This window comes from Triturus cristatus, chromosome 8 (assembly GCF_964204655.1).
Source record: "Triturus cristatus chromosome 8, aTriCri1.1, whole genome shotgun sequence".
Lineage (NCBI taxonomy): Eukaryota > Metazoa > Chordata > Amphibia > Caudata > Salamandridae > Triturus > Triturus cristatus.
Genome location: NC_140591.1, coordinates 92643931 through 92671634, shown reverse-complemented (window position 1 = coordinate 92671634; position 27704 = coordinate 92643931). Strand labels below are relative to the sequence as shown.

The window sequence follows — 27704 nt, the reverse complement described above, 5'->3', positions numbered from 1 at the left end:
TTCCTGGATGTCTGGGTTTGGTTTGGGTGGGGGGGGGGGGTCAGAAGGAATTCCGTTTTGTTTGCGTTGAGTTTAAGCTGGTTGCTGGTGAGCCAGTGGACTGGCCGCTTCAGTGCCTCGTTTAGGGAGAAAATGTCCTCGGGGAAAGAGATTTTTATGTAGACCTGTGTACGGTGGGCGTACATAAGGTAGGAGATGTTGGCGGCAGAAGTGTGAAATAAGCAAGCGCACGGCTGGTGAAAGCCAGGGCTGTGCTTGGCTATCTGTAGCAAGCTTGCCAAGGGAGGGCAGTTGTTGAAGGGAAGTGTGCAAGTGTGCGCAGCGCAGAAGGTTCCAGAGTGGCGGGTGGTGTGAGCACAAGAGGCCTGAACAGGCAGCCTCCCATGCCTACGGCCATACCACCCTGAATGCGCCCGATCTCGTCCGATCTCGGAAGCTAAGCAGGGTCGGGCCTGGTTAGTACTTGGATGGGAGACCGCCTGGGAATACCAGGTGCTGTAGGCATTTTGCCACTCGCTGCTGCGCGTCCCCTGCACAATCACACCTAATCTTCCTGGCTCATAGCATTTTCTAACAAATATACATATATTCTGCTCTCCTCCTCTCCCTCCTCCTCTTTGTTTTTTTTTTTTATTTATTTATAAAGAAACCGGCAACGAGTTTACAATATGCGTGGCCCTTAACTTTAAACTCGAAAACTGAAAGAAAATGAAGAAAAACTTTGCCCTAAGACAGGACAGAGGACCCCTAGCTAAGGCTGGGGAGCTGCTGCAAGCTGCCGCTGCTGATGGGCTGCGCCGGCCCCGGTTCCGGGGGCCCCCCTCCCTCGGCTGGGCTGTCCGAGGCAGCCCGGGAGCAGGGGCCCGCTGAGGCGGAGAGCCAGGCCCGTGACATTAAGGGCCATGGACCCAGGCAGTACTCGGACCCTCGCCTCACTCTCTTTTCTATACGGACAGAGGGGGCGGGGCACGGACATTATTTGCATATGAGGGGCCAGTTCTTGGTGTTTTTTCTTTTTTTACAAAAAGACAGGAGACTTGCGGCAGCCAGAGATTGAGGGTAAAGAAGTTGCCTCCCCAGAGTTCGGGTGAGCATCAGCTGCTGAGCGGGAGTCCCTGCAGCCCCCGGCACATAGAGAAGTGTCCCGAGCAGAGTGCCTTGGAGGCCAGGGCGAAGCAAGTGCCTGGAGGCCAGTGCGAAGCAAGGCTAGGCGGCGCTTGTTAAAAAGGTCCGGCTGCTGGTCTGCTGCTAATGCCGGCCCCTAAAGAAGGGTGGTCGCAGCCAGCCTGTGCGAAAGTGTAAAGTAAGCAAGTGCAAGAGAGGGCTGTGCTTGGCAGTGTGCAGGAAGTTTGATATGGAGGGCAGGTGTTAAAGGGAAATGTGCAAAGGTACTCGAGGGACGCCTGGTGATGACACGCGGGCTGCCGCAGCACAAGAGGCCTGAACAGGCACGCTCTCGTGCCTACGGCCATACCACCCTGAATGCGCCCGATCTCGTCCGATCTCGGAAGCTAAGCAGGGTCGGGCCTGGTTAGTACTTGGATGGGAGACCGCCTGGGAATACCAGGTGCTGTAGGCATTTTGCCTCTCTGACCAATGGCACTTCCGTTTTTTTGGGGGCGGGATCTATTCTACTCTTTTATTTTTTGTTTCTTAAAAAAAAAAAAAAACGCCATCAGGTTCGCAACACTCAGGGCCCATAACTTTCCGCTCGGATATTGAACATTCGGCTGCGCTTTACACTGGGTCCAGAAAGAAAAAAAGCTGTGCCATAAGACAGAACACGGGACCGACTCCAACACCCCCCCCCCCCCCCCCCCCCCCCACCCCCACCCCAACCCCGCAAGATGTGGTTTTCTTCTCTCGGCGGCGCAGAGCTGCTGCACGGGCCAGCATCGGTTCCAGGTCCCCATCTATTGGCTTTCCCCAGCAGCCCGAAAGCAGGGGGGGTGAGCCGGAGAGCCAGGCAGCGAGGGCCGCCGAGTACAACCGAGAGGGGTGCGGGGCGCACACACACGCACACACATACGCACTCACTTACACCCATGCATTCACAAGCAGACACTCGCACACACCCCGTACACAACACTCACTCACAAATACACATACATTCATACATGCGCACACGAACAAACGAACCAAACGGCGTCAAGAAAAAAGCAACACTTACCTGCTGCAGGCCTCCGGGAGCTGCCAAGAGGGTTGCCACTGCTACCTTGGTCAGCCAATGAGGGGAGGCAGCAGTCGCTCACTCGTTACAGAGCAGGATGGGGACAGAGTCGGTGACAGACACTCGGCCGTTGGCGCTTCGGGGTTTAAAAATGAAGCGTCCAGCTACGAGGCTTTCACTGAAGCTCTCCCTCAACAGGAGGGGAGGGCCTCAAGGACCTTTTGCTGAGCCGAGGAGGTCAGGCCCACCAGAGCTGTGACATCCTCAGCCCAGCAAACCTCAGCTTAGGCAGCCGGGAGCCTGCGCATTTAGCGCATCTCCAACTCCTGGCCTGAACATAAAGAGTGTCTGTCAAGCTGACCTTTCTTCAGCCTGACATACACTCCTTATGTCCAAAAGGGCGGGGGCGTGGCCTCACCGCCTTTAAGGACGGGCGGCTGCTGAAGTCAGGCCGTTGGCAACGAGGACCACGCAACCATAGAGCACTCAGACCCTCATCTCAGTCTCTCTTCTCTATACACACGGTGGCAGGCCCTGGACATGGACGTGATTTGCATACGAGGGCTCGGTCTCTGATAAAAAAAAAGAAAAGAAAACTTGCAGCCAGAGCTCCCTGGGAAAAAAAATTGCCATGCCAATGCTTCTGCGGGTGAGCATGAGTTGAAGAGTTGTAGTCCGGCAGCCCCTGCCACATGGCGGAGCGGCCCGATAGAGTGCCTTAGAGCCCAGTGCAAAGCAAGGCCAGGCTCTTGGTGAAAACACCAGGCTGCTGGTTTGCTAGCTCCCCAGCTGGCACCTATAGGGAGGTCGGAGCCTGCGTGTCATTTATTTATTTATTTATAGTTTTATAGAGCGCGAACCAGACCCGTGAGGGTATCAGAGCGCTTTACAGGATTGAGGGGGAGGAAAACAACGCATAAGGATGGGAGGGATCAGATTGGGAGAGATAGGGATACAATATACAGGAGGAGCACGCAGTCTAAGGTCCAAGCTACATGTGGGAGAAAATTGAAGCATGCAGATAAAAAAACCATACAAGAAGGTTTCCATATCCACGAGGTGCACCCCGTCTGAGGTCGAAGCTACATGTGGGATAACAAATTAGAGCGGGTAGTTACATGTACAAGAAGGCGCGCAGTCTCAGCTCTTGGGGGGGATGCCCAGGAGTCCAGAAAAATGTGTCATCCGTGGAGGCCGTGGATAATGCCGAGGTGGAGGGTGGAACAAGTCTATGAGGTGATTGTAAAGTATTCCTTAGATGAGCTATTTTCCTGTTAAAGAAAGTTTTGGTCTCCTTCTTAAAGTGTGCCAGTGACGGAAGTCTTCTGATGGAGGGTGGGAGAGAGTGCCAGATTCTTGGAGCGGCCCCAGAGAAGGCTCGATTGCAGGTTTTTTTCTTCCCGAAGCGTGCTTTTTGGCAGATCGGGAGTTTCTGGCCTGTCCGGATATCACGAGTTTTTGTGCAAGATATGTAGGTGAATTCGCGTACAGAGCTTTGTGAGTTATGCAAGCCACTTCAAATTGTATTCTGGCCTTCTGGGGAAGCCAGTTCAGAGCTTTGAGGTGGGGAGAGATGTGGTCAAATTGTTTTCAACCCGTTACGAGTCTGGCGGCGGTGTTGAGGCAGGCTTTCAACGGGGCCAGAGAGTTCTTGGGTAGCCCTGCAAGAGTAGAGCATCCATATTCAAGTCTGGAAATGACTAGGGCCTGGGTTGCCATTTTAAGGCCGGACACATCGAGGAAGGGTTTTAGGTTTCTTAGGTAGCTCGGGTGGAATCTAGCCGTTTTGGCCATCGCGTTTATACGGCCATGCATATGCAAGCTGCCGTCAAGGGTTATTCCCAGGGATTTCGCCGACTCAATAATGGTAGGAGGGCAGTTGAGTGCAGTGATGGTCTTGATCCATTCCTGGATGTCTGGGTTTGGTTTGGGTGGGGGGGGGGGGTCAGAAGGAATTCCGTTTTGTTTGCGTTGAGTTTAAGCTGGTTGCTGGTGAGCCAGTGGACTGGCCGCTTCAGTGCCTCGTTTAGGGAGAAAATGTCCTCGGGGAAAGAGATTTTTATGTAGACCTGTGTACGGTGGGCGTACATAAGGTAGGAGATGTTGGCGGCAGAAGTGTGAAATAAGCAAGCGCACGGCTGGTGAAAGCCAGGGCTGTGCTTGGCTATCTGTAGCAAGCTTGCCAAGGGAGGGCAGTTGTTGAAGGGAAGTGTGCAAGTGTGCGCAGCGCAGAAGGTTCCAGAGTGGCGGGTGGTGTGAGCACAAGAGGCCTGAACAGGCAGCCTCCCATGCCTACGGCCATACCACCCTGAATGCGCCCGATCTCGTCCGATCTCGGAAGCTAAGCAGGGTCGGGCCTGGTTAGTACTTGGATGGGAGACCGCCTGGGAATACCAGGTGCTGTAGGCATTTTGCCACTCGCTGCTGCGCGTCCCCTGCACAATCACACCTAATCTTCCTGGCTCATAGCATTTTCTAACAAATATACATATATTCGGCTCTCCTCCTCTCCCTCCTCCTCTTTGTTTTTTTTTTTTATTTATTTATAAAGAAACCGGCAACGAGTTTACAATATGCGTGGCCCTTAACTTTAAACTCGAAAACTGAAAGAAAATGAAGAAAAACTTTGCCCTAAGACAGGACAGAGGACCCCTAGCTAAGGCTGGGGAGCTGCTGCAAGCTGCCGCTGCTGATGGGCTGCGCCGGCCCCGGTTCCGGGGGCCCCCCTCCCTCGGCTGGGCTGTCCGAGGCAGCCCGGGAGCAGGGGCCCGCTGAGGCGGAGAGCCAGGCCCGTGACATTAAGGGCCATGGACCCAGGCAGTACTCGGACCCTCGCCTCACTCTCTTTTCTATACGGACAGAGGGGGCGGGGCACGGACATTATTTGCATATGAGGGGCCAGTTCTTGGTGTTTTTTCTTTTTTTACAAAAAGACAGGAGACTTGCGGCAGCCAGAGATTGAGGGTAAAGAAGTTGCCTCCCCAGAGTTCGGGTGAGCATCAGCTGCTGAGCGGGAGTCCCTGCAGCCCCCGGCACATAGAGAAGTGTCCCGAGCAGAGTGCCTTGGAGGCCAGGGCGAAGCAAGTGCCTGGAGGCCAGTGCGAAGCAAGGCTAGGCGGCGCTTGTTAAAAAGGTCCGGCTGCTGGTCTGCTGCTAATGCCGGCCCCTAAAGAAGGGTGGTCGCAGCCAGCCTGTGCGAAAGTGTAAAGTAAGCAAGTGCAAGAGAGGGCTGTGCTTGGCAGTGTGCAGGAAGTTTGATATGGAGGGCAGGTGTTAAAGGGAAATGTGCAAAGGTACTCGAGGGACGCCTGGTGATGACACGCGGGCTGCCGCAGCACAAGAGGCCTGAACAGGCACGCTCTCGTGCCTACGGCCATACCACCCTGAATGCGCCCGATCTCGGCCGATCTCGGAAGCTAAGCAGGGTCGGGCCTGGTTAGTACTTGGATGGGAGACCGCCTGGGAATACCAGGTGCTGTAGGCATTTTGCCTCTCTGACCAATGGCACTTCCGTTTTTTTGGGGGCGGGATCTATTCTACTCTTTTATTTTTTGTTTCTTAAAAAAAAAAAAAAACGCCATCAGGTTCGCAACACTCAGGGCCCATAACTTTCCGCTCGGATATTGAACATTCGGCTGCGCTTTACACTGGGTCCAGAAAGAAAAAAAGCTGTGCCATAAGACAGAACACGGGACCGACTCCAACACCCCCCCCCCCCCCCCCCCCACCCCCCCACCCCCACCCCAACCCCGCAAGATGTGGTTTTCTTCTCTCGGCGGCGCAGAGCTGCTGCACGGGCCAGCATCGGTTCCAGGTCCCCATCTATTGGCTTTCCCCAGCAGCCCGAAAGCAGGGGGGGTGAGCCGGAGAGCCAGGCAGCGAGGGCCGCCGAGTACAACCGAGAGGGGTGCGGGGCGCACACACACGCACACACATACGCACTCACTTACACCCATGCATTCACAAGCAGACACTCGCACACACCCCGTACACAACACTCACTCACAAATACACATACATTCATACATGCGCACACGAACAAACGAACCAAACGGCGTCAAGAAAAAAGCAACACTTACCTGCTGCAGGCCTCCGGGAGCTGCCAAGAGGGTTGCCACTGCTACCTTGGTCAGCCAATGAGGGGAGGCAGCAGTCGCTCACTCGTTACAGAGCAGGATGGGGACAGAGTCGGTGACAGACACTCGGCCGTTGGCGCTTCGGGGTTTAAAAATGAAGCGTCCAGCTACGAGGCTTTCACTGAAGCTCTCCCTCAACAGGAGGGGAGGGCCTCAAGGACCTTTTGCTGAGCCGAGGAGGTCAGGCCCACCAGAGCTGTGACATCCTCAGCCCAGCAAACCTCAGCTTAGGCAGCCGGGAGCCTGCGCATTTAGCGCATCTCCAACTCCTGGCCTGAACATAAAGAGTGTCTGTCAAGCTGACCTTTCTTCAGCCTGACATACACTCCTTATGTCCAAAAGGGCGGGGGCGTGGCCTCACCGCCTTTAAGGACGGGCGGCTGCTGAAGTCAGGCCGTTGGCAACGAGGACCACGCAACCATAGAGCACTCAGACCCTCATCTCAGTCTCTCTTCTCTATACACACGGTGGCAGGCCCTGGACATGGACGTGATTTGCATACGAGGGCTCGGTCTCTGATAAAAAAAAAGAAAAGAAAACTTGCAGCCAGAGCTCCCTGGGAAAAAAAATTGCCATGCCAATGCTTCTGCGGGTGAGCATGAGTTGAAGAGTTGTAGTCCGGCAGCCCCTGCCACATGGCGGAGCGGCCCGATAGAGTGCCTTAGAGCCCAGTGCAAAGCAAGGCCAGGCTCTTGGTGAAAACACCAGGCTGCTGGTTTGCTAGCTCCCCAGCTGGCACCTATAGGGAGGTCGGAGCCTGCGTGTCATTTATTTATTTATTTATAGTTTTATAGAGCGCGAACCAGACCCGTGAGGGTATCAGAGCGCTTTACAGGATTGAGGGGGAGGAAAACAACGCATAAGGATGGGAGGGATCAGATTGGGAGAGATAGGGATACAATATACAGGAGGAGCACGCAGTCTAAGGTCCAAGCTACATGTGGGAGAAAATTGAAGCATGCAGATAAAAAAACCATACAAGAAGGTTTCCATATCCACGAGGTGCACCCCGTCTGAGGTCGAAGCTACATGTGGGATAACAAATTAGAGCGGGTAGTTACATGTACAAGAAGGCGCGCAGTCTCAGCTCTTGGGGGGGATGCCCAGGAGTCCAGAAAAATGTGTCATCCGTGGAGGCCGTGGATAATGCCGAGGTGGAGGGTGGAACAAGTCTATGAGGTGATTGTAAAGTATTCCTTAGATGAGCTATTTTCCTGTTAAAGAAAGTTTTGGTCTCCTTCTTAAAGTGTGCCAGTGACGGAAGTCTTCTGATGGAGGGTGGGAGAGAGTGCCAGATTCTTGGAGCGGCCCCAGAGAAGGCTCGATTGCAGGTTTTTTTCTTCCCGAAGCGTGCTTTTTGGCAGATCGGGAGTTTCTGGCCTGTCCGGATATCACGAGTTTTTGTGCAAGATATGTAGGTGAATTCGCGTACAGAGCTTTGTGAGTTATGCAAGCCACTTCAAATTGTATTCTGGCCTTCTGGGGAAGCCAGTTCAGAGCTTTGAGGTGGGGAGAGATGTGGTCAAATTGTTTTCAACCCGTTACGAGTCTGGCGGCGGTGTTGAGGCAGGCTTTCAACGGGGCCAGAGAGTTCTTGGGTAGCCCTGCAAGAGTAGAGCATCCATATTCAAGTCTGGAAATGACTAGGGCCTGGGTTGCCATTTTAAGGCCGGACACATCGAGGAAGGGTTTTAGGTTTCTTAGGTAGCTCGGGTGGAATCTAGCCGTTTTGGCCATCGCGTTTATACGGCCATGCATATGCAAGCTGCCGTCAAGGGTTATTCCCAGGGATTTCGCCGACTCAATAATGGTAGGAGGGCAGTTGAGTGCAGTGATGGTCTTGATCCATTCCTGGATGTCTGGGTTTGGTTTGGGTGGGGGGGGGGGGTCAGAAGGAATTCCGTTTTGTTTGCGTTGAGTTTAAGCTGGTTGCTGGTGAGCCAGTGGACTGGCCGCTTCAGTGCCTCGTTTAGGGAGAAAATGTCCTCGGGGAAAGAGATTTTTATGTAGACCTGTGTACGGTGGGCGTACATAAGGTAGGAGATGTTGGCGGCAGAAGTGTGAAATAAGCAAGCGCACGGCTGGTGAAAGCCAGGGCTGTGCTTGGCTATCTGTAGCAAGCTTGCCAAGGGAGGGCAGTTGTTGAAGGGAAGTGTGCAAGTGTGCGCAGCGCAGAAGGTTCCAGAGTGGCGGGTGGTGTGAGCACAAGAGGCCTGAACAGGCAGCCTCCCATGCCTACGGCCATACCACCCTGAATGCGCCCGATCTCGTCCGATCTCGGAAGCTAAGCAGGGTCGGGCCTGGTTAGTACTTGGATGGGAGACCGCCTGGGAATACCAGGTGCTGTAGGCATTTTGCCACTCGCTGCTGCGCGTCCCCTGCACAATCACACCTAATCTTCCTGGCTCATAGCATTTTCTAACAAATATACATATATTCTGCTCTCCTCCTCTCCCTCCTCCTCTTTGTTTTTTTTTTTTATTTATTTATAAAGAAACCGGCAACGAGTTTACAATATGCGTGGCCCTTAACTTTAAACTCGAAAACTGAAAGAAAATGAAGAAAAACTTTGCCCTAAGACAGGACAGAGGACCCCTAGCTAAGGCTGGGGAGCTGCTGCAAGCTGCCGCTGCTGATGGGCTGCGCCGGCCCCGGTTCCGGGGGCCCCCCTCCCTCGGCTGGGCTGTCCGAGGCAGCCCGGGAGCAGGGGCCCGCTGAGGCGGAGAGCCAGGCCCGTGACATTAAGGGCCATGGACCCAGGCAGTACTCGGACCCTCGCCTCACTCTCTTTTCTATACGGACAGAGGGGGCGGGGCACGGACATTATTTGCATATGAGGGGCCAGTTCTTGGTGTTTTTTCTTTTTTTACAAAAAGACAGGAGACTTGCGGCAGCCAGAGATTGAGGGTAAAGAAGTTGCCTCCCCAGAGTTCGGGTGAGCATCAGCTGCTGAGCGGGAGTCCCTGCAGCCCCCGGCACATAGAGAAGTGTCCCGAGCAGAGTGCCTTGGAGGCCAGGGCGAAGCAAGTGCCTGGAGGCCAGTGCGAAGCAAGGCTAGGCGGCGCTTGTTAAAAAGGTCCGGCTGCTGGTCTGCTGCTAATGCCGGCCCCTAAAGAAGGGTGGTCGCAGCCAGCCTGTGCGAAAGTGTAAAGTAAGCAAGTGCAAGAGAGGGCTGTGCTTGGCAGTGTGCAGGAAGTTTGATATGGAGGGCAGGTGTTAAAGGGAAATGTGCAAAGGTACTCGAGGGACGCCTGGTGATGACACGCGGGCTGCCGCAGCACAAGAGGCCTGAACAGGCACGCTCTCGTGCCTACGGCCATACCACCCTGAATGCGCCCGATCTCGGCCGATCTCGGAAGCTAAGCAGGGTCGGGCCTGGTTAGTACTTGGATGGGAGACCGCCTGGGAATACCAGGTGCTGTAGGCATTTTGCCTCTCTGACCAATGGCACTTCCGTTTTTTTGGGGGCGGGATCTATTCTACTCTTTTATTTTTTGTTTCTTAAAAAAAAAAAAAAACGCCATCAGGTTCGCAACACTCAGGGCCCATAACTTTCCGCTCGGATATTGAACATTCGGCTGCGCTTTACACTGGGTCCAGAAAGAAAAAAAGCTGTGCCATAAGACAGAACACGGGACCGACTCCAACACCCCCCCCCCCCCCCCCCCCCACCCCCCCACCCCCACCCCAACCCCGCAAGATGTGGTTTTCTTCTCTCGGCGGCGCAGAGCTGCTGCACGGGCCAGCATCGGTTCCAGGTCCCCATCTATTGGCTTTCCCCAGCAGCCCGAAAGCAGGGGGGGTGAGCCGGAGAGCCAGGCAGCGAGGGCCGCCGAGTACAACCGAGAGGGGTGCGGGGCGCACACACACGCACACACATACGCACTCACTTACACCCATGCATTCACAAGCAGACACTCGCACACACCCCGTACACAACACTCACTCACAAATACACATACATTCATACATGCGCACACGAACAAACGAACCAAACGGCGTCAAGAAAAAAGCAACACTTACCTGCTGCAGGCCTCCGGGAGCTGCCAAGAGGGTTGCCACTGCTACCTTGGTCAGCCAATGAGGGGAGGCAGCAGTCGCTCACTCGTTACAGAGCAGGATGGGGACAGAGTCGGTGACAGACACTCGGCCGTTGGCGCTTCGGGGTTTAAAAATGAAGCGTCCAGCTACGAGGCTTTCACTGAAGCTCTCCCTCAACAGGAGGGGAGGGCCTCAAGGACCTTTTGCTGAGCCGAGGAGGTCAGGCCCACCAGAGCTGTGACATCCTCAGCCCAGCAAACCTCAGCTTAGGCAGCCGGGAGCCTGCGCATTTAGCGCATCTCCAACTCCTGGCCTGAACATAAAGAGTGTCTGTCAAGCTGACCTTTCTTCAGCCTGACATACACTCCTTATGTCCAAAAGGGCGGGGGCGTGGCCTCACCGCCTTTAAGGACGGGCGGCTGCTGAAGTCAGGCCGTTGGCAACGAGGACCACGCAACCATAGAGCACTCAGACCCTCATCTCAGTCTCTCTTCTCTATACACACGGTGGCAGGCCCTGGACATGGACGTGATTTGCATACGAGGGCTCGGTCTCTGATAAAAAAAAAGAAAAGAAAACTTGCAGCCAGAGCTCCCTGGGAAAAAAAATTGCCATGCCAATGCTTCTGCGGGTGAGCATGAGTTGAAGAGTTGTAGTCCGGCAGCCCCTGCCACATGGCGGAGCGGCCCGATAGAGTGCCTTAGAGCCCAGTGCAAAGCAAGGCCAGGCTCTTGGTGAAAACACCAGGCTGCTGGTTTGCTAGCTCCCCAGCTGGCACCTATAGGGAGGTCGGAGCCTGCGTGTCATTTATTTATTTATTTATAGTTTTATAGAGCGCGAACCAGACCCGTGAGGGTATCAGAGCGCTTTACAGGATTGAGGGGGAGGAAAACAACGCATAAGGATGGGAGGGATCAGATTGGGAGAGATAGGGATACAATATACAGGAGGAGCACGCAGTCTAAGGTCCAAGCTACATGTGGGAGAAAATTGAAGCATGCAGATAAAAAAACCATACAAGAAGGTTTCCATATCCACGAGGTGCACCCCGTCTGAGGTCGAAGCTACATGTGGGATAACAAATTAGAGCGGGTAGTTACATGTACAAGAAGGCGCGCAGTCTCAGCTCTTGGGGGGGATGCCCAGGAGTCCAGAAAAATGTGTCATCCGTGGAGGCCGTGGATAATGCCGAGGTGGAGGGTGGAACAAGTCTATGAGGTGATTGTAAAGTATTCCTTAGATGAGCTATTTTCCTGTTAAAGAAAGTTTTGGTCTCCTTCTTAAAGTGTGCCAGTGACGGAAGTCTTCTGATGGAGGGTGGGAGAGAGTGCCAGATTCTTGGAGCGGCCCCAGAGAAGGCTCGATTGCAGGTTTTTTTCTTCCCGAAGCGTGCTTTTTGGCAGATCGGGAGTTTCTGGCCTGTCCGGATATCACGAGTTTTTGTGCAAGATATGTAGGTGAATTCGCGTACAGAGCTTTGTGAGTTATGCAAGCCACTTCAAATTGTATTCTGGCCTTCTGGGGAAGCCAGTTCAGAGCTTTGAGGTGGGGAGAGATGTGGTCAAATTGTTTTCAACCCGTTACGAGTCTGGCGGCGGTGTTGAGGCAGGCTTTCAACGGGGCCAGAGAGTTCTTGGGTAGCCCTGCAAGAGTAGAGCATCCATATTCAAGTCTGGAAATGACTAGGGCCTGGGTTGCCATTTTAAGGCCGGACACATCGAGGAAGGGTTTTAGGTTTCTTAGGTAGCTCGGGTGGAATCTAGCCGTTTTGGCCATCGCGTTTATACGGCCATGCATATGCAAGCTGCCGTCAAGGGTTATTCCCAGGGATTTCGCCGACTCAATAATGGTAGGAGGGCAGTTGAGTGCAGTGATGGTCTTGATCCATTCCTGGATGTCTGGGTTTGGTTTGGGTGGGGGGGGGGGGTCAGAAGGAATTCCGTTTTGTTTGCGTTGAGTTTAAGCTGGTTGCTGGTGAGCCAGTGGACTGGCCGCTTCAGTGCCTCGTTTAGGGAGAAAATGTCCTCGGGGAAAGAGATTTTTATGTAGACCTGTGTACGGTGGGCGTACATAAGGTAGGAGATGTTGGCGGCAGAAGTGTGAAATAAGCAAGCGCACGGCTGGTGAAAGCCAGGGCTGTGCTTGGCTATCTGTAGCAAGCTTGCCAAGGGAGGGCAGTTGTTGAAGGGAAGTGTGCAAGTGTGCGCAGCGCAGAAGGTTCCAGAGTGGCGGGTGGTGTGAGCACAAGAGGCCTGAACAGGCAGCCTCCCATGCCTACGGCCATACCACCCTGAATGCGCCCGATCTCGTCCGATCTCGGAAGCTAAGCAGGGTCGGGCCTGGTTAGTACTTGGATGGGAGACCGCCTGGGAATACCAGGTGCTGTAGGCATTTTGCCACTCGCTGCTGCGCGTCCCCTGCACAATCACACCTAATCTTCCTGGCTCATAGCATTTTCTAACAAATATACATATATTCTGCTCTCCTCCTCTCCCTCCTCCTCTTTGTTTTTTTTTTTTATTTATTTATAAAGAAACCGGCAACGAGTTTACAATATGCGTGGCCCTTAACTTTAAACTCGAAAACTGAAAGAAAATGAAGAAAAACTTTGCCCTAAGACAGGACAGAGGACCCCTAGCTAAGGCTGGGGAGCTGCTGCAAGCTGCCGCTGCTGATGGGCTGCGCCGGCCCCGGTTCCGGGGGCCCCCCTCCCTCGGCTGGGCTGTCCGAGGCAGCCCGGGAGCAGGGGCCCGCTGAGGCGGAGAGCCAGGCCCGTGACATTAAGGGCCATGGACCCAGGCAGTACTCGGACCCTCGCCTCACTCTCTTTTCTATACGGACAGAGGGGGCGGGGCACGGACATTATTTGCATATGAGGGGCCAGTTCTTGGTGTTTTTTCTTTTTTTACAAAAAGACAGGAGACTTGCGGCAGCCAGAGATTGAGGGTAAAGAAGTTGCCTCCCCAGAGTTCGGGTGAGCATCAGCTGCTGAGCGGGAGTCCCTGCAGCCCCCGGCACATAGAGAAGTGTCCCGAGCAGAGTGCCTTGGAGGCCAGGGCGAAGCAAGTGCCTGGAGGCCAGTGCGAAGCAAGGCTAGGCGGCGCTTGTTAAAAAGGTCCGGCTGCTGGTCTGCTGCTAATGCCGGCCCCTAAAGAAGGGTGGTCGCAGCCAGCCTGTGCGAAAGTGTAAAGTAAGCAAGTGCAAGAGAGGGCTGTGCTTGGCAGTGTGCAGGAAGTTTGATATGGAGGGCAGGTGTTAAAGGGAAATGTGCAAAGGTACTCGAGGGACGCCTGGTGATGACACGCGGGCTGCCGCAGCACAAGAGGCCTGAACAGGCACGCTCTCGTGCCTACGGCCATACCACCCTGAATGCGCCCGATCTCGGCCGATCTCGGAAGCTAAGCAGGGTCGGGCCTGGTTAGTACTTGGATGGGAGACCGCCTGGGAATACCAGGTGCTGTAGGCATTTTGCCTCTCTGACCAATGGCACTTCCGTTTTTTTGGGGGCGGGATCTATTCTACTCTTTTATTTTTTGTTTCTTAAAAAAAAAAAAAAACGCCATCAGGTTCGCAACACTCAGGGCCCATAACTTTCCGCTCGGATATTGAACATTCGGCTGCGCTTTACACTGGGTCCAGAAAGAAAAAAAGCTGTGCCATAAGACAGAACACGGGACCGACTCCAACACCCCCCCCCCCCCCCCCCCCCACCCCCCCACCCCCACCCCAACCCCGCAAGATGTGGTTTTCTTCTCTCGGCGGCGCAGAGCTGCTGCACGGGCCAGCATCGGTTCCAGGTCCCCATCTATTGGCTTTCCCCAGCAGCCCGAAAGCAGGGGGGGTGAGCCGGAGAGCCAGGCAGCGAGGGCCGCCGAGTACAACCGAGAGGGGTGCGGGGCGCACACACACGCACACACATACGCACTCACTTACACCCATGCATTCACAAGCAGACACTCGCACACACCCCGTACACAACACTCACTCACAAATACACATACATTCATACATGCGCACACGAACAAACGAACCAAACGGCGTCAAGAAAAAAGCAACACTTACCTGCTGCAGGCCTCCGGGAGCTGCCAAGAGGGTTGCCACTGCTACCTTGGTCAGCCAATGAGGGGAGGCAGCAGTCGCTCACTCGTTACAGAGCAGGATGGGGACAGAGTCGGTGACAGACACTCGGCCGTTGGCGCTTCGGGGTTTAAAAATGAAGCGTCCAGCTACGAGGCTTTCACTGAAGCTCTCCCTCAACAGGAGGGGAGGGCCTCAAGGACCTTTTGCTGAGCCGAGGAGGTCAGGCCCACCAGAGCTGTGACATCCTCAGCCCAGCAAACCTCAGCTTAGGCAGCCGGGAGCCTGCGCATTTAGCGCATCTCCAACTCCTGGCCTGAACATAAAGAGTGTCTGTCAAGCTGACCTTTCTTCAGCCTGACATACACTCCTTATGTCCAAAAGGGCGGGGGCGTGGCCTCACCGCCTTTAAGGACGGGCGGCTGCTGAAGTCAGGCCGTTGGCAACGAGGACCACGCAACCATAGAGCACTCAGACCCTCATCTCAGTCTCTCTTCTCTATACACACGGTGGCAGGCCCTGGACATGGACGTGATTTGCATACGAGGGCTCGGTCTCTGATAAAAAAAAAGAAAAGAAAACTTGCAGCCAGAGCTCCCTGGGAAAAAAAATTGCCATGCCAATGCTTCTGCGGGTGAGCATGAGTTGAAGAGTTGTAGTCCGGCAGCCCCTGCCACATGGCGGAGCGGCCCGATAGAGTGCCTTAGAGCCCAGTGCAAAGCAAGGCCAGGCTCTTGGTGAAAACACCAGGCTGCTGGTTTGCTAGCTCCCCAGCTGGCACCTATAGGGAGGTCGGAGCCTGCGTGTCATTTATTTATTTATTTATAGTTTTATAGAGCGCGAACCAGACCCGTGAGGGTATCAGAGCGCTTTACAGGATTGAGGGGGAGGAAAACAACGCATAAGGATGGGAGGGATCAGATTGGGAGAGATAGGGATACAATATACAGGAGGAGCACGCAGTCTAAGGTCCAAGCTACATGTGGGAGAAAATTGAAGCATGCAGATAAAAAAACCATACAAGAAGGTTTCCATATCCACGAGGTGCACCCCGTCTGAGGTCGAAGCTACATGTGGGATAACAAATTAGAGCGGGTAGTTACATGTACAAGAAGGCGCGCAGTCTCAGCTCTTGGGGGGGATGCCCAGGAGTCCAGAAAAATGTGTCATCCGTGGAGGCCGTGGATAATGCCGAGGTGGAGGGTGGAACAAGTCTATGAGGTGATTGTAAAGTATTCCTTAGATGAGCTATTTTCCTGTTAAAGAAAGTTTTGGTCTCCTTCTTAAAGTGTGCCAGTGACGGAAGTCTTCTGATGGAGGGTGGGAGAGAGTGCCAGATTCTTGGAGCGGCCCCAGAGAAGGCTCGATTGCAGGTTTTTTTCTTCCCGAAGCGTGCTTTTTGGCAGATCGGGAGTTTCTGGCCTGTCCGGATATCACGAGTTTTTGTGCAAGATATGTAGGTGAATTCGCGTACAGAGCTTTGTGAGTTATGCAAGCCACTTCAAATTGTATTCTGGCCTTCTGGGGAAGCCAGTTCAGAGCTTTGAGGTGGGGAGAGATGTGGTCAAATTGTTTTCAACCCGTTACGAGTCTGGCGGCGGTGTTGAGGCAGGCTTTCAACGGGGCCAGAGAGTTCTTGGGTAGCCCTGCAAGAGTAGAGCATCCATATTCAAGTCTGGAAATGACTAGGGCCTGGGTTGCCATTTTAAGGCCGGACACATCGAGGAAGGGTTTTAGGTTTCTTAGGTAGCTCGGGTGGAATCTAGCCGTTTTGGCCATCGCGTTTATACGGCCATGCATATGCAAGCTGCCGTCAAGGGTTATTCCCAGGGATTTCGCCGACTCAATAATGGTAGGAGGGCAGTTGAGTGCAGTGATGGTCTTGATCCATTCCTGGATGTCTGGGTTTGGTTTGGGTGGGGGGGGGGGGTCAGAAGGAATTCCGTTTTGTTTGCGTTGAGTTTAAGCTGGTTGCTGGTGAGCCAGTGGACTGGCCGCTTCAGTGCCTCGTTTAGGGAGAAAATGTCCTCGGGGAAAGAGATTTTTATGTAGACCTGTGTACGGTGGGCGTACATAAGGTAGGAGATGTTGGCGGCAGAAGTGTGAAATAAGCAAGCGCACGGCTGGTGAAAGCCAGGGCTGTGCTTGGCTATCTGTAGCAAGCTTGCCAAGGGAGGGCAGTTGTTGAAGGGAAGTGTGCAAGTGTGCGCAGCGCAGAAGGTTCCAGAGTGGCGGGTGGTGTGAGCACAAGAGGCCTGAACAGGCAGCCTCCCATGCCTACGGCCATACCACCCTGAATGCGCCCGATCTCGTCCGATCTCGGAAGCTAAGCAGGGTCGGGCCTGGTTAGTACTTGGATGGGAGACCGCCTGGGAATACCAGGTGCTGTAGGCATTTTGCCACTCGCTGCTGCGCGTCCCCTGCACAATCACACCTAATCTTCCTGGCTCATAGCATTTTCTAACAAATATACATATATTCTGCTCTCCTCCTCTCCCTCCTCCTCTTTGTTTTTTTTTTTTATTTATTTATAAAGAAACCGGCAACGAGTTTACAATATGCGTGGCCCTTAACTTTAAACTCGAAAACTGAAAGAAAATGAAGAAAAACTTTGCCCTAAGACAGGACAGAGGACCCCTAGCTAAGGCTGGGGAGCTGCTGCAAGCTGCCGCTGCTGATGGGCTGCGCCGGCCCCGGTTCCGGGGGCCCCCCTCCCTCGGCTGGGCTGTCCGAGGCAGCCCGGGAGCAGGGGCCCGCTGAGGCGGAGAGCCAGGCCCGTGACATTAAGGGCCATGGACCCAGGCAGTACTCGGACCCTCGCCTCACTCTCTTTTCTATACGGACAGAGGGGGCGGGGCACGGACATTATTTGCATATGAGGGGCCAGTTCTTGGTGTTTTTTCTTTTTTTACAAAAAGACAGGAGACTTGCGGCAGCCAGAGATTGAGGGTAAAGAAGTTGCCTCCCCAGAGTTCGGGTGAGCATCAGCTGCTGAGCGGGAGTCCCTGCAGCCCCCGGCACATAGAGAAGTGTCCCGAGCAGAGTGCCTTGGAGGCCAGGGCGAAGCAAGTGCCTGGAGGCCAGTGCGAAGCAAGGCTAGGCGGCGCTTGTTAAAAAGGTCCGGCTGCTGGTCTGCTGCTAATGCCGGCCCCTAAAGAAGGGTGGTCGCAGCCAGCCTGTGCGAAAGTGTAAAGTAAGCAAGTGCAAGAGAGGGCTGTGCTTGGCAGTGTGCAGGAAGTTTGATATGGAGGGCAGGTGTTAAAGGGAAATGTGCAAAGGTACTCGAGGGACGCCTGGTGATGACACGCGGGCTGCCGCAGCACAAGAGGCCTGAACAGGCACGCTCTCGTGCCTACGGCCATACCACCCTGAATGCGCCCGATCTCGTCCGATCTCGGAAGCTAAGCAGGGTCGGGCCTGGTTAGTACTTGGATGGGAGACCGCCTGGGAATACCAGGTGCTGTAGGCATTTTGCCTCTCTGACCAATGGCACTTCCGTTTTTTTGGGGGCGGGATCTATTCTACTCTTTTATTTTTTGTTTCTTAAAAAAAAAAAAAAACGCCATCAGGTTCGCAACACTCAGGGCCCATAACTTTCCGCTCGGATATTGAACATTCGGCTGCGCTTTACACTGGGTCCAGAAAGAAAAAAAGCTGTGCCATAAGACAGAACACGGGACCGACTCCAACACCCCCCCCCCCCCCCCCCCCCCCCCCCACCCCCACCCCAACCCCGCAAGATGTGGTTTTCTTCTCTCGGCGGCGCAGAGCTGCTGCACGGGCCAGCATCGGTTCCAGGTCCCCATCTATTGGCTTTCCCCAGCAGCCCGAAAGCAGGGGGGGTGAGCCGGAGAGCCAGGCAGCGAGGGCCGCCGAGTACAACCGAGAGGGGTGCGGGGCGCACACACACGCACACACATACGCACTCACTTACACCCATGCATTCACAAGCAGACACTCGCACACACCCCGTACACAACACTCACTCACAAATACACATACATTCATACATGCGCACACGAACAAACGAACCAAACGGCGTCAAGAAAAAAGCAACACTTACCTGCTGCAGGCCTCCGGGAGCTGCCAAGAGGGTTGCCACTGCTACCTTGGTCAGCCAATGAGGGGAGGCAGCAGTCGCTCACTCGTTACAGAGCAGGATGGGGACAGAGTCGGTGACAGACACTCGGCCGTTGGCGCTTCGGGGTTTAAAAATGAAGCGTCCAGCTACGAGGCTTTCACTGAAGCTCTCCCTCAACAGGAGGGGAGGGCCTCAAGGACCTTTTGCTGAGCCGAGGAGGTCAGGCCCACCAGAGCTGTGACATCCTCAGCCCAGCAAACCTCAGCTTAGGCAGCCGGGAGCCTGCGCATTTAGCGCATCTCCAACTCCTGGCCTGAACATAAAGAGTGTCTGTCAAGCTGACCTTTCTTCAGCCTGACATACACTCCTTATGTCCAAAAGGGCGGGGGCGTGGCCTCACCGCCTTTAAGGACGGGCGGCTGCTGAAGTCAGGCCGTTGGCAACGAGGACCACGCAACCATAGAGCACTCAGACCCTCATCTCAGTCTCTCTTCTCTATACACACGGTGGCAGGCCCTGGACATGGACGTGATTTGCATACGAGGGCTCGGTCTCTGATAAAAAAAAAGAAAAGAAAACTTGCAGCCAGAGCTCCCTGGGAAAAAAAATTGCCATGCCAATGCTTCTGCGGGTGAGCATGAGTTGAAGAGTTGTAGTCCGGCAGCCCCTGCCACATGGCGGAGCGGCCCGATAGAGTGCCTTAGAGCCCAGTGCAAAGCAAGGCCAGGCTCTTGGTGAAAACACCAGGCTGCTGGTTTGCTAGCTCCCCAGCTGGCACCTATAGGGAGGTCGGAGCCTGCGTGTCATTTATTTATTTATTTATAGTTTTATAGAGCGCGAACCAGACCCGTGAGGGTATCAGAGCGCTTTACAGGATTGAGGGGGAGGAAAACAACGCATAAGGATGGGAGGGATCAGATTGGGAGAGATAGGGATACAATATACAGGAGGAGCACGCAGTCTAAGGTCCAAGCTACATGTGGGAGAAAATTGAAGCATGCAGATAAAAAAACCATACAAGAAGGTTTCCATATCCACGAGGTGCACCCCGTCTGAGGTCGAAGCTACATGTGGGATAACAAATTAGAGCGGGTAGTTACATGTACAAGAAGGCGCGCAGTCTCAGCTCTTGGGGGGGATGCCCAGGAGTCCAGAAAAATGTGTCATCCGTGGAGGCCGTGGATAATGCCGAGGTGGAGGGTGGAACAAGTCTATGAGGTGATTGTAAAGTATTCCTTAGATGAGCTATTTTCCTGTTAAAGAAAGTTTTGGTCTCCTTCTTAAAGTGTGCCAGTGACGGAAGTCTTCTGATGGAGGGTGGGAGAGAGTGCCAGATTCTTGGAGCGGCCCCAGAGAAGGCTCGATTGCAGGTTTTTTTCTTCCCGAAGCGTGCTTTTTGGCAGATCGGGAGTTTCTGGCCTGTCCGGATATCACGAGTTTTTGTGCAAGATATGTAGGTGAATTCGCGTACAGAGCTTTGTGAGTTATGCAAGCCACTTCAAATTGTATTCTGGCCTTCTGGGGAAGCCAGTTCAGAGCTTTGAGGTGGGGAGAGATGTGGTCAAATTGTTTTCAACCCGTTACGAGTCTGGCGGCGGTGTTGAGGCAGGCTTTCAACGGGGCCAGAGAGTTCTTGGGTAGCCCTGCAAGAGTAGAGCATCCATATTCAAGTCTGGAAATGACTAGGGCCTGGGTTGCCATTTTAAGGCCGGACACATCGAGGAAGGGTTTTAGGTTTCTTAGGTAGCTCGGGTGGAATCTAGCCGTTTTGGCCATCGCGTTTATACGGCCATGCATATGCAAGCTGCCGTCAAGGGTTATTCCCAGGGATTTCGCCGACTCAATAATGGTAGGAGGGCAGTTGAGTGCAGTGATGGTCTTGATCCATTCCTGGATGTCTGGGTTTGGTTTGGGTGGGGGGGGGGGGGTCAGAAGGAATTCCGTTTTGTTTGCGTTGAGTTTAAGCTGGTTGCTGGTGAGCCAGTGGACTGGCCGCTTCAGTGCCTCGTTTAGGGAGAAAATGTCCTCGGGGAAAGAGATTTTTATGTAGACCTGTGTACGGTGGGCGTACATAAGGTAGGAGATGTTGGCGGCAGAAGTGTGAAATAAGCAAGCGCACGGCTGGTGAAAGCCAGGGCTGTGCTTGGCTATCTGTAGCAAGCTTGCCAAGGGAGGGCAGTTGTTGAAGGGAAGTGTGCAAGTGTGCGCAGCGCAGAAGGTTCCAGAGTGGCGGGTGGTGTGAGCACAAGAGGCCTGAACAGGCAGCCTCCCATGCCTACGGCCATACCACCCTGAATGCGCCCGATCTCGTCCGATCTCGGAAGCTAAGCAGGGTCGGGCCTGGTTAGTACTTGGATGGGAGACCGCCTGGGAATACCAGGTGCTGTAGGCATTTTGCCACTCGCTGCTGCGCGTCCCCTGCACAATCACACCTAATCTTCCTGGCTCATAGCATTTTCTAACAAATATACATATATTCTGCTCTCCTCCTCTCCCTCCTCCTCTTTGTTTTTTTTTTTTATTTATTTATAAAGAAACCGGCAACGAGTTTACAATATGCGTGGCCCTTAACTTTAAACTCGAAAACTGAAAGAAAATGAAGAAAAACTTTGCCCTAAGACAGGACAGAGGACCCCTAGCTAAGGCTGGGGAGCTGCTGCAAGCTGCCGCTGCTGATGGGCTGCGCCGGCCCCGGTTCCGGGGGCCCCCCTCCCTCGGCTGGGCTGTCCGAGGCAGCCCGGGAGCAGGGGCCCGCTGAGGCGGAGAGCCAGGCCCGTGACATTAAGGGCCATGGACCCAGGCAGTACTCGGACCCTCGCCTCACTCTCTTTTCTATACGGACAGAGGGGGCGGGGCACGGACATTATTTGCATATGAGGGGCCAGTTCTTGGTGTTTTTTCTTTTTTTACAAAAAGACAGGAGACTTGCGGCAGCCAGAGATTGAGGGTAAAGAAGTTGCCTCCCCAGAGTTCGGGTGAGCATCAGCTGCTGAGCGGGAGTCCCTGCAGCCCCCGGCACATAGAGAAGTGTCCCGAGCAGAGTGCCTTGGAGGCCAGGGCGAAGCAAGTGCCTGGAGGCCAGTGCGAAGCAAGGCTAGGCGGCGCTTGTTAAAAAGGTCCGGCTGCTGGTCTGCTGCTAATGCCGGCCCCTAAAGAAGGGTGGTCGCAGCCAGCCTGTGCGAAAGTGTAAAGTAAGCAAGTGCAAGAGAGGGCTGTGCTTGGCAGTGTGCAGGAAGTTTGATATGGAGGGCAGGTGTTAAAGGGAAATGTGCAAAGGTACTCGAGGGACGCCTGGTGATGACACGCGGGCTGCCGCAGCACAAGAGGCCTGAACAGGCACGCTCTCGTGCCTACGGCCATACCACCCTGAATGCGCCCGATCTCGTCCGATCTCGGAAGCTAAGCAGGGTCGGGCCTGGTTAGTACTTGGATGGGAGACCGCCTGGGAATACCAGGTGCTGTAGGCATTTTGCCTCTCTGACCAATGGCACTTCCGTTTTTTTGGGGGCGGGATCTATTCTACTCTTTTATTTTTTGTTTCTTAAAAAAAAAAAAAAACGCCATCAGGTTCGCAACACTCAGGGCCCATAACTTTCCGCTCGGATATTGAACATTCGGCTGCGCTTTACACTGGGTCCAGAAAGAAAAAAAGCTGTGCCATAAGACAGAACACGGGACCGACTCCAACACCCCCCCCCCCCCCCCCCCCCCACCCCCACCCCAACCCCGCAAGATGTGGTTTTCTTCTCTCGGCGGCGCAGAGCTGCTGCACGGGCCAGCATCGGTTCCAGGTCCCCATCTATTGGCTTTCCCCAGCAGCCCGAAAGCAGGGGGGGTGAGCCGGAGAGCCAGGCAGCGAGGGCCGCCGAGTACAACCGAGAGGGGTGCGGGGCGCACACACACGCACACACATACGCACTCACTTACACCCATGCATTCACAAGCAGACACTCGCACACACCCCGTACACAACACTCACTCACAAATACACATACATTCATACATGCGCACACGAACAAACGAACCAAACGGCGTCAAGAAAAAAGCAACACTTACCTGCTGCAGGCCTCCGGGAGCTGCCAAGAGGGTTGCCACTGCTACCTTGGTCAGCCAATGAGGGGAGGCAGCAGTCGCTCACTCGTTACAGAGCAGGATGGGGACAGAGTCGGTGACAGACACTCGGCCGTTGGCGCTTCGGGATTTAAAAATGAAGCGTCCAGCTACGAGGCTTTCACTGAAGCTCTCCCTCAACAGGAGGGGAGGGCCTCAAGGACCTTTTGCTGAGCCGAGGAGGTCAGGCCCACCAGAGCTGTGACATCCTCAGCCCAGCAAACCTCAGCTTAGGCAGCCGGGAGCCTGCGCATTTAGCGCATCTCCAACTCCTGGCCTGAACATAAAGAGTGTCTGTCAAGCTGACCTTTCTTCAGCCTGACATACACTCCTTATGTCCAAAAGGGCGGGGGCGTGGCCTCACCGCCTTTAAGGACGGGCGGCTGCTGAAGTCAGGCCGTTGGCAACGAGGACCACGCAACCATAGAGCACTCAGACCCTCATCTCAGTCTCTCTTCTCTATACACACGGTGGCAGGCCCTGGACATGGACGTGATTTGCATACGAGGGCTCGGTCTCTGATAAAAAAAAAGAAAAGAAAACTTGCAGCCAGAGCTCCCTGGGAAAAAAAATTGCCATGCCAATGCTTCTGCGGGTGAGCATGAGTTGAAGAGTTGTAGTCCGGCAGCCCCTGCCACATGGCGGAGCGGCCCGATAGAGTGCCTTAGAGCCCAGTGCAAAGCAAGGCCAGGCTCTTGGTGAAAACACCAGGCTGCTGGTTTGCTAGCTCCCCAGCTGGCACCTATAGGGAGGTCGGAGCCTGCGTGTCATTTATTTATTTATTTATAGTTTTATAGAGCGCGAACCAGACCCGTGAGGGTATCAGAGCGCTTTACAGGATTGAGGGGGAGGAAAACAACGCATAAGGATGGGAGGGATCAGATTGGGAGAGATAGGGATACAATATACAGGAGGAGCACGCAGTCTAAGGTCCAAGCTACATGTGGGAGAAAATTGAAGCATGCAGATAAAAAAACCATACAAGAAGGTTTCCATATCCACGAGGTGCACCCCGTCTGAGGTCGAAGCTACATGTGGGATAACAAATTAGAGCGGGTAGTTACATGTACAAGAAGGCGCGCAGTCTCAGCTCTTGGGGGGGATGCCCAGGAGTCCAGAAAAATGTGTCATCCGTGGAGGCCGTGGATAATGCCGAGGTGGAGGGTGGAACAAGTCTATGAGGTGATTGTAAAGTATTCCTTAGATGAGCTATTTTCCTGTTAAAGAAAGTTTTGGTCTCCTTCTTAAAGTGTGCCAGTGACGGAAGTCTTCTGATGGAGGGTGGGAGAGAGTGCCAGATTCTTGGAGCGGCCCCAGAGAAGGCTCGATTGCAGGTTTTTTTCTTCCCGAAGCGTGCTTTTTGGCAGATCGGGAGTTTCTGGCCTGTCCGGATATCACGAGTTTTTGTGCAAGATATGTAGGTGAATTCGCGTACAGAGCTTTGTGAGTTATGCAAGCCACTTCAAATTGTATTCTGGCCTTCTGGGGAAGCCAGTTCAGAGCTTTGAGGTGGGGAGAGATGTGGTCAAATTGTTTTCAACCCGTTACGAGTCTGGCGGCGGTGTTGAGGCAGGCTTTCAACGGGGCCAGAGAGTTCTTGGGTAGCCCTGCAAGAGTAGAGCATCCATATTCAAGTCTGGAAATGACTAGGGCCTGGGTTGCCATTTTAAGGCCGGACACATCGAGGAAGGGTTTTAGGTTTCTTAGGTAGCTCGGGTGGAATCTAGCCGTTTTGGCCATCGCGTTTATACGGCCATGCATATGCAAGCTGCCGTCAAGGGTTATTCCCAGGGATTTCGCCGACTCAATAATGGTAGGAGGGCAGTTGAGTGCAGTGATGGTCTTGATCCATTCCTGGATGTCTGGGTTTGGTTTGGGTGGGGGGGGGGGGTCAGAAGGAATTCCGTTTTGTTTGCGTTGAGTTTAAGCTGGTTGCTGGTGAGCCAGTGGACTGGCCGCTTCAGTGCCTCGTTTAGGGAGAAAATGTCCTCGGGGAAAGAGATTTTTATGTAGACCTGTGTACGGTGGGCGTACATAAGGTAGGAGATGTTGGCGGCAGAAGTGTGAAATAAGCAAGCGCACGGCTGGTGAAAGCCAGGGCTGTGCTTGGCTATCTGTAGCAAGCTTGCCAAGGGAGGGCAGTTGTTGAAGGGAAGTGTGCAAGTGTGCGCAGCGCAGAAGGTTCCAGAGTGGCGGGTGGTGTGAGCACAAGAGGCCTGAACAGGCAGCCTCCCATGCCTACGGCCATACCACCCTGAATGCGCCCGATCTCGTCCGATCTCGGAAGCTAAGCAGGGTCGGGCCTGGTTAGTACTTGGATGGGAGACCGCCTGGGAATACCAGGTGCTGTAGGCATTTTGCCACTCGCTGCTGCGCGTCCCCTGCACAATCACACCTAATCTTCCTGGCTCATAGCATTTTCTAACAAATATACATATATTCTGCTCTCCTCCTCTCCCTCCTCCTCTTTGTTTTTTTTTTTTATTTATTTATAAAGAAACCGGCAACGAGTTTACAATATGCGTGGCCCTTAACTTTAAACTCGAAAACTGAAAGAAAATGAAGAAAAACTTTGCCCTAAGACAGGACAGAGGACCCCTAGCTAAGGCTGGGGAGCTGCTGCAAGCTGCCGCTGCTGATGGGCTGCGCCGGCCCCGGTTCCGGGGGCCCCCCTCCCTCGGCTGGGCTGTCCGAGGCAGCCCGGGAGCAGGGGCCCGCTGAGGCGGAGAGCCAGGCCCGTGACATTAAGGGCCATGGACCCAGGCAGTACTCGGACCCTCGCCTCACTCTCTTTTCTATACGGACAGAGGGGGCGGGGCACGGACATTATTTGCATATGAGGGGCCAGTTCTTGGTGTTTTTTCTTTTTTTACAAAAAGACAGGAGACTTGCGGCAGCCAGAGATTGAGGGTAAAGAAGTTGCCTCCCCAGAGTTCGGGTGAGCATCAGCTGCTGAGCGGGAGTCCCTGCAGCCCCCGGCACATAGAGAAGTGTCCCGAGCAGAGTGCCTTGGAGGCCAGGGCGAAGCAAGTGCCTGGAGGCCAGTGCGAAGCAAGGCTAGGCGGCGCTTGTTAAAAAGGTCCGGCTGCTGGTCTGCTGCTAATGCCGGCCCCTAAAGAAGGGTGGTCGCAGCCAGCCTGTGCGAAAGTGTAAAGTAAGCAAGTGCAAGAGAGGGCTGTGCTTGGCAGTGTGCAGGAAGTTTGATATGGAGGGCAGGTGTTAAAGGGAAATGTGCAAAGGTACTCGAGGGACGCCTGGTGATGACACGCGGGCTGCCGCAGCACAAGAGGCCTGAACAGGCACGCTCTCGTGCCTACGGCCATACCACCCTGAATGCGCCCGATCTCGTCCGATCTCGGAAGCTAAGCAGGGTCGGGCCTGGTTAGTACTTGGATGGGAGACCGCCTGGGAATACCAGGTGCTGTAGGCATTTTGCCTCTCTGACCAATGGCACTTCCGTTTTTTTGGGGGCGGGATCTATTCTACTCTTTTATTTTTTGTTTCTTAAAAAAAAAAAAAAACGCCATCAGGTTCGCAACACTCAGGGCCCATAACTTTCCGCTCGGATATTGAACATTCGGCTGCGCTTTACACTGGGTCCAGAAAGAAAAAAAGCTGTGCCATAAGACAGAACACGGGACCGACTCCAACACCCCCCCCCCCCCCCCCCCACCCCCCCACCCCCACCCCAACCCCGCAAGATGTGGTTTTCTTCTCTCGGCGGCGCAGAGCTGCTGCACGGGCCAGCATCGGTTCCAGGTCCCCATCTATTGGCTTTCCCCAGCAGCCCGAAAGCAGGGGGGGTGAGCCGGAGAGCCAGGCAGCGAGGGCCGCCGAGTACAACCGAGAGGGGTGCGGGGCGCACACACACGCACACACATACGCACTCACTTACACCCATGCATTCACAAGCAGACACTCGCACACACCCCGTACACAACACTCACTCACAAATACACATACATTCATACATGCGCACACGAACAAACGAACCAAACGGCGTCAAGAAAAAAGCAACACTTACCTGCTGCAGGCCTCCGGGAGCTGCCAAGAGGGTTGCCACTGCTACCTTGGTCAGCCAATGAGGGGAGGCAGCAGTCGCTCACTCGTTACAGAGCAGGATGGGGACAGAGTCGGTGACAGACACTCGGCCGTTGGCGCTTCGGGGTTTAAAAATGAAGCGTCCAGCTACGAGGCTTTCACTGAAGCTCTCCCTCAACAGGAGGGGAGGGCCTCAAGGACCTTTTGCTGAGCCGAGGAGGTCAGGCCCACCAGAGCTGTGACATCCTCAGCCCAGCAAACCTCAGCTTAGGCAGCCGGGAGCCTGCGCATTTAGCGCATCTCCAACTCCTGGCCTGAACATAAAGAGTGTCTGTCAAGCTGACCTTTCTTCAGCCTGACATACACTCCTTATGTCCAAAAGGGCGGGGGCGTGGCCTCACCGCCTTTAAGGACGGGCGGCTGCTGAAGTCAGGCCGTTGGCAACGAGGACCACGCAACCATAGAGCACTCAGACCCTCATCTCAGTCTCTCTTCTCTATACACACGGTGGCAGGCCCTGGACATGGACGTGATTTGCATACGAGGGCTCGGTCTCTGATAAAAAAAAAGAAAAGAAAACTTGCAGCCAGAGCTCCCTGGGAAAAAAAATTGCCATGCCAATGCTTCTGCGGGTGAGCATGAGTTGAAGAGTTGTAGTCCGGCAGCCCCTGCCACATGGCGGAGCGGCCCGATAGAGTGCCTTAGAGCCCAGTGCAAAGCAAGGCCAGGCTCTTGGTGAAAACACCAGGCTGCTGGTTTGCTAGCTCCCCAGCTGGCACCTATAGGGAGGTCGGAGCCTGCGTGTCATTTATTTATTTATTTATAGTTTTATAGAGCGCGAACCAGACCCGTGAGGGTATCAGAGCGCTTTACAGGATTGAGGGGGAGGAAAACAACGCATAAGGATGGGAGGGATCAGATTGGGAGAGATAGGGATACAATATACAGGAGGAGCACGCAGTCTAAGGTCCAAGCTACATGTGGGAGAAAATTGAAGCATGCAGATAAAAAAACCATACAAGAAGGTTTCCATATCCACGAGGTGCAC

At 54.2% G+C, this 27704-nt stretch overlaps 14 non-coding genes across 14 annotated transcripts; all 14 read left to right on the top strand.

Annotated features, from left to right (window-relative positions):
* The first annotated feature begins 385 nt into the window (after positions 1-385).
* On the top strand, positions 386-504 carry LOC146801605 (5S ribosomal RNA). Its single transcript, XR_014968315.1, has one exon. It is a non-coding gene; the product is annotated as a 5S ribosomal RNA (ribosomal RNA).
* A 956-nt stretch (positions 505-1460) lies between these two features.
* Positions 1461-1579, top strand: LOC146801604 (5S ribosomal RNA). Its single transcript, XR_014968314.1, has one exon. It is a non-coding gene; the product is annotated as a 5S ribosomal RNA (ribosomal RNA).
* Positions 1580-4460: 2881 nt separating this feature from the next.
* On the top strand, positions 4461-4579 carry LOC146801603 (5S ribosomal RNA). Its single transcript, XR_014968313.1, has one exon. It is a non-coding gene; the product is annotated as a 5S ribosomal RNA (ribosomal RNA).
* Positions 4580-5535: 956 nt separating this feature from the next.
* LOC146801602 (5S ribosomal RNA) lies at positions 5536-5654 on the top strand. The gene has a single exon (XR_014968342.1). It is a non-coding gene; the product is annotated as a 5S ribosomal RNA (ribosomal RNA).
* Positions 5655-8539: 2885 nt separating this feature from the next.
* LOC146801601 (5S ribosomal RNA) lies at positions 8540-8658 on the top strand. Its single transcript, XR_014968312.1, has one exon. It is a non-coding gene; the product is annotated as a 5S ribosomal RNA (ribosomal RNA).
* Positions 8659-9614: 956 nt separating this feature from the next.
* On the top strand, positions 9615-9733 carry LOC146801600 (5S ribosomal RNA). Its single transcript, XR_014968341.1, has one exon. It is a non-coding gene; the product is annotated as a 5S ribosomal RNA (ribosomal RNA).
* Positions 9734-12619: 2886 nt separating this feature from the next.
* On the top strand, positions 12620-12738 carry LOC146801599 (5S ribosomal RNA). Its single transcript, XR_014968311.1, has one exon. It is a non-coding gene; the product is annotated as a 5S ribosomal RNA (ribosomal RNA).
* A 956-nt stretch (positions 12739-13694) lies between these two features.
* On the top strand, positions 13695-13813 carry LOC146801598 (5S ribosomal RNA). The gene has a single exon (XR_014968340.1). It is a non-coding gene; the product is annotated as a 5S ribosomal RNA (ribosomal RNA).
* Positions 13814-16699: 2886 nt separating this feature from the next.
* Positions 16700-16818, top strand: LOC146801597 (5S ribosomal RNA). The gene has a single exon (XR_014968310.1). It is a non-coding gene; the product is annotated as a 5S ribosomal RNA (ribosomal RNA).
* Positions 16819-17774: 956 nt separating this feature from the next.
* On the top strand, positions 17775-17893 carry LOC146801596 (5S ribosomal RNA). Its single transcript, XR_014968309.1, has one exon. It is a non-coding gene; the product is annotated as a 5S ribosomal RNA (ribosomal RNA).
* Positions 17894-20778: 2885 nt separating this feature from the next.
* LOC146801595 (5S ribosomal RNA) lies at positions 20779-20897 on the top strand. Its single transcript, XR_014968308.1, has one exon. It is a non-coding gene; the product is annotated as a 5S ribosomal RNA (ribosomal RNA).
* Positions 20898-21853: 956 nt separating this feature from the next.
* LOC146801594 (5S ribosomal RNA) lies at positions 21854-21972 on the top strand. Its single transcript, XR_014968307.1, has one exon. It is a non-coding gene; the product is annotated as a 5S ribosomal RNA (ribosomal RNA).
* Positions 21973-24851: 2879 nt separating this feature from the next.
* Positions 24852-24970, top strand: LOC146801593 (5S ribosomal RNA). The gene has a single exon (XR_014968306.1). It is a non-coding gene; the product is annotated as a 5S ribosomal RNA (ribosomal RNA).
* A 956-nt stretch (positions 24971-25926) lies between these two features.
* On the top strand, positions 25927-26045 carry LOC146801592 (5S ribosomal RNA). The gene has a single exon (XR_014968304.1). It is a non-coding gene; the product is annotated as a 5S ribosomal RNA (ribosomal RNA).
* The last annotated feature ends 1659 nt before the right edge of the window (positions 26046-27704 follow it).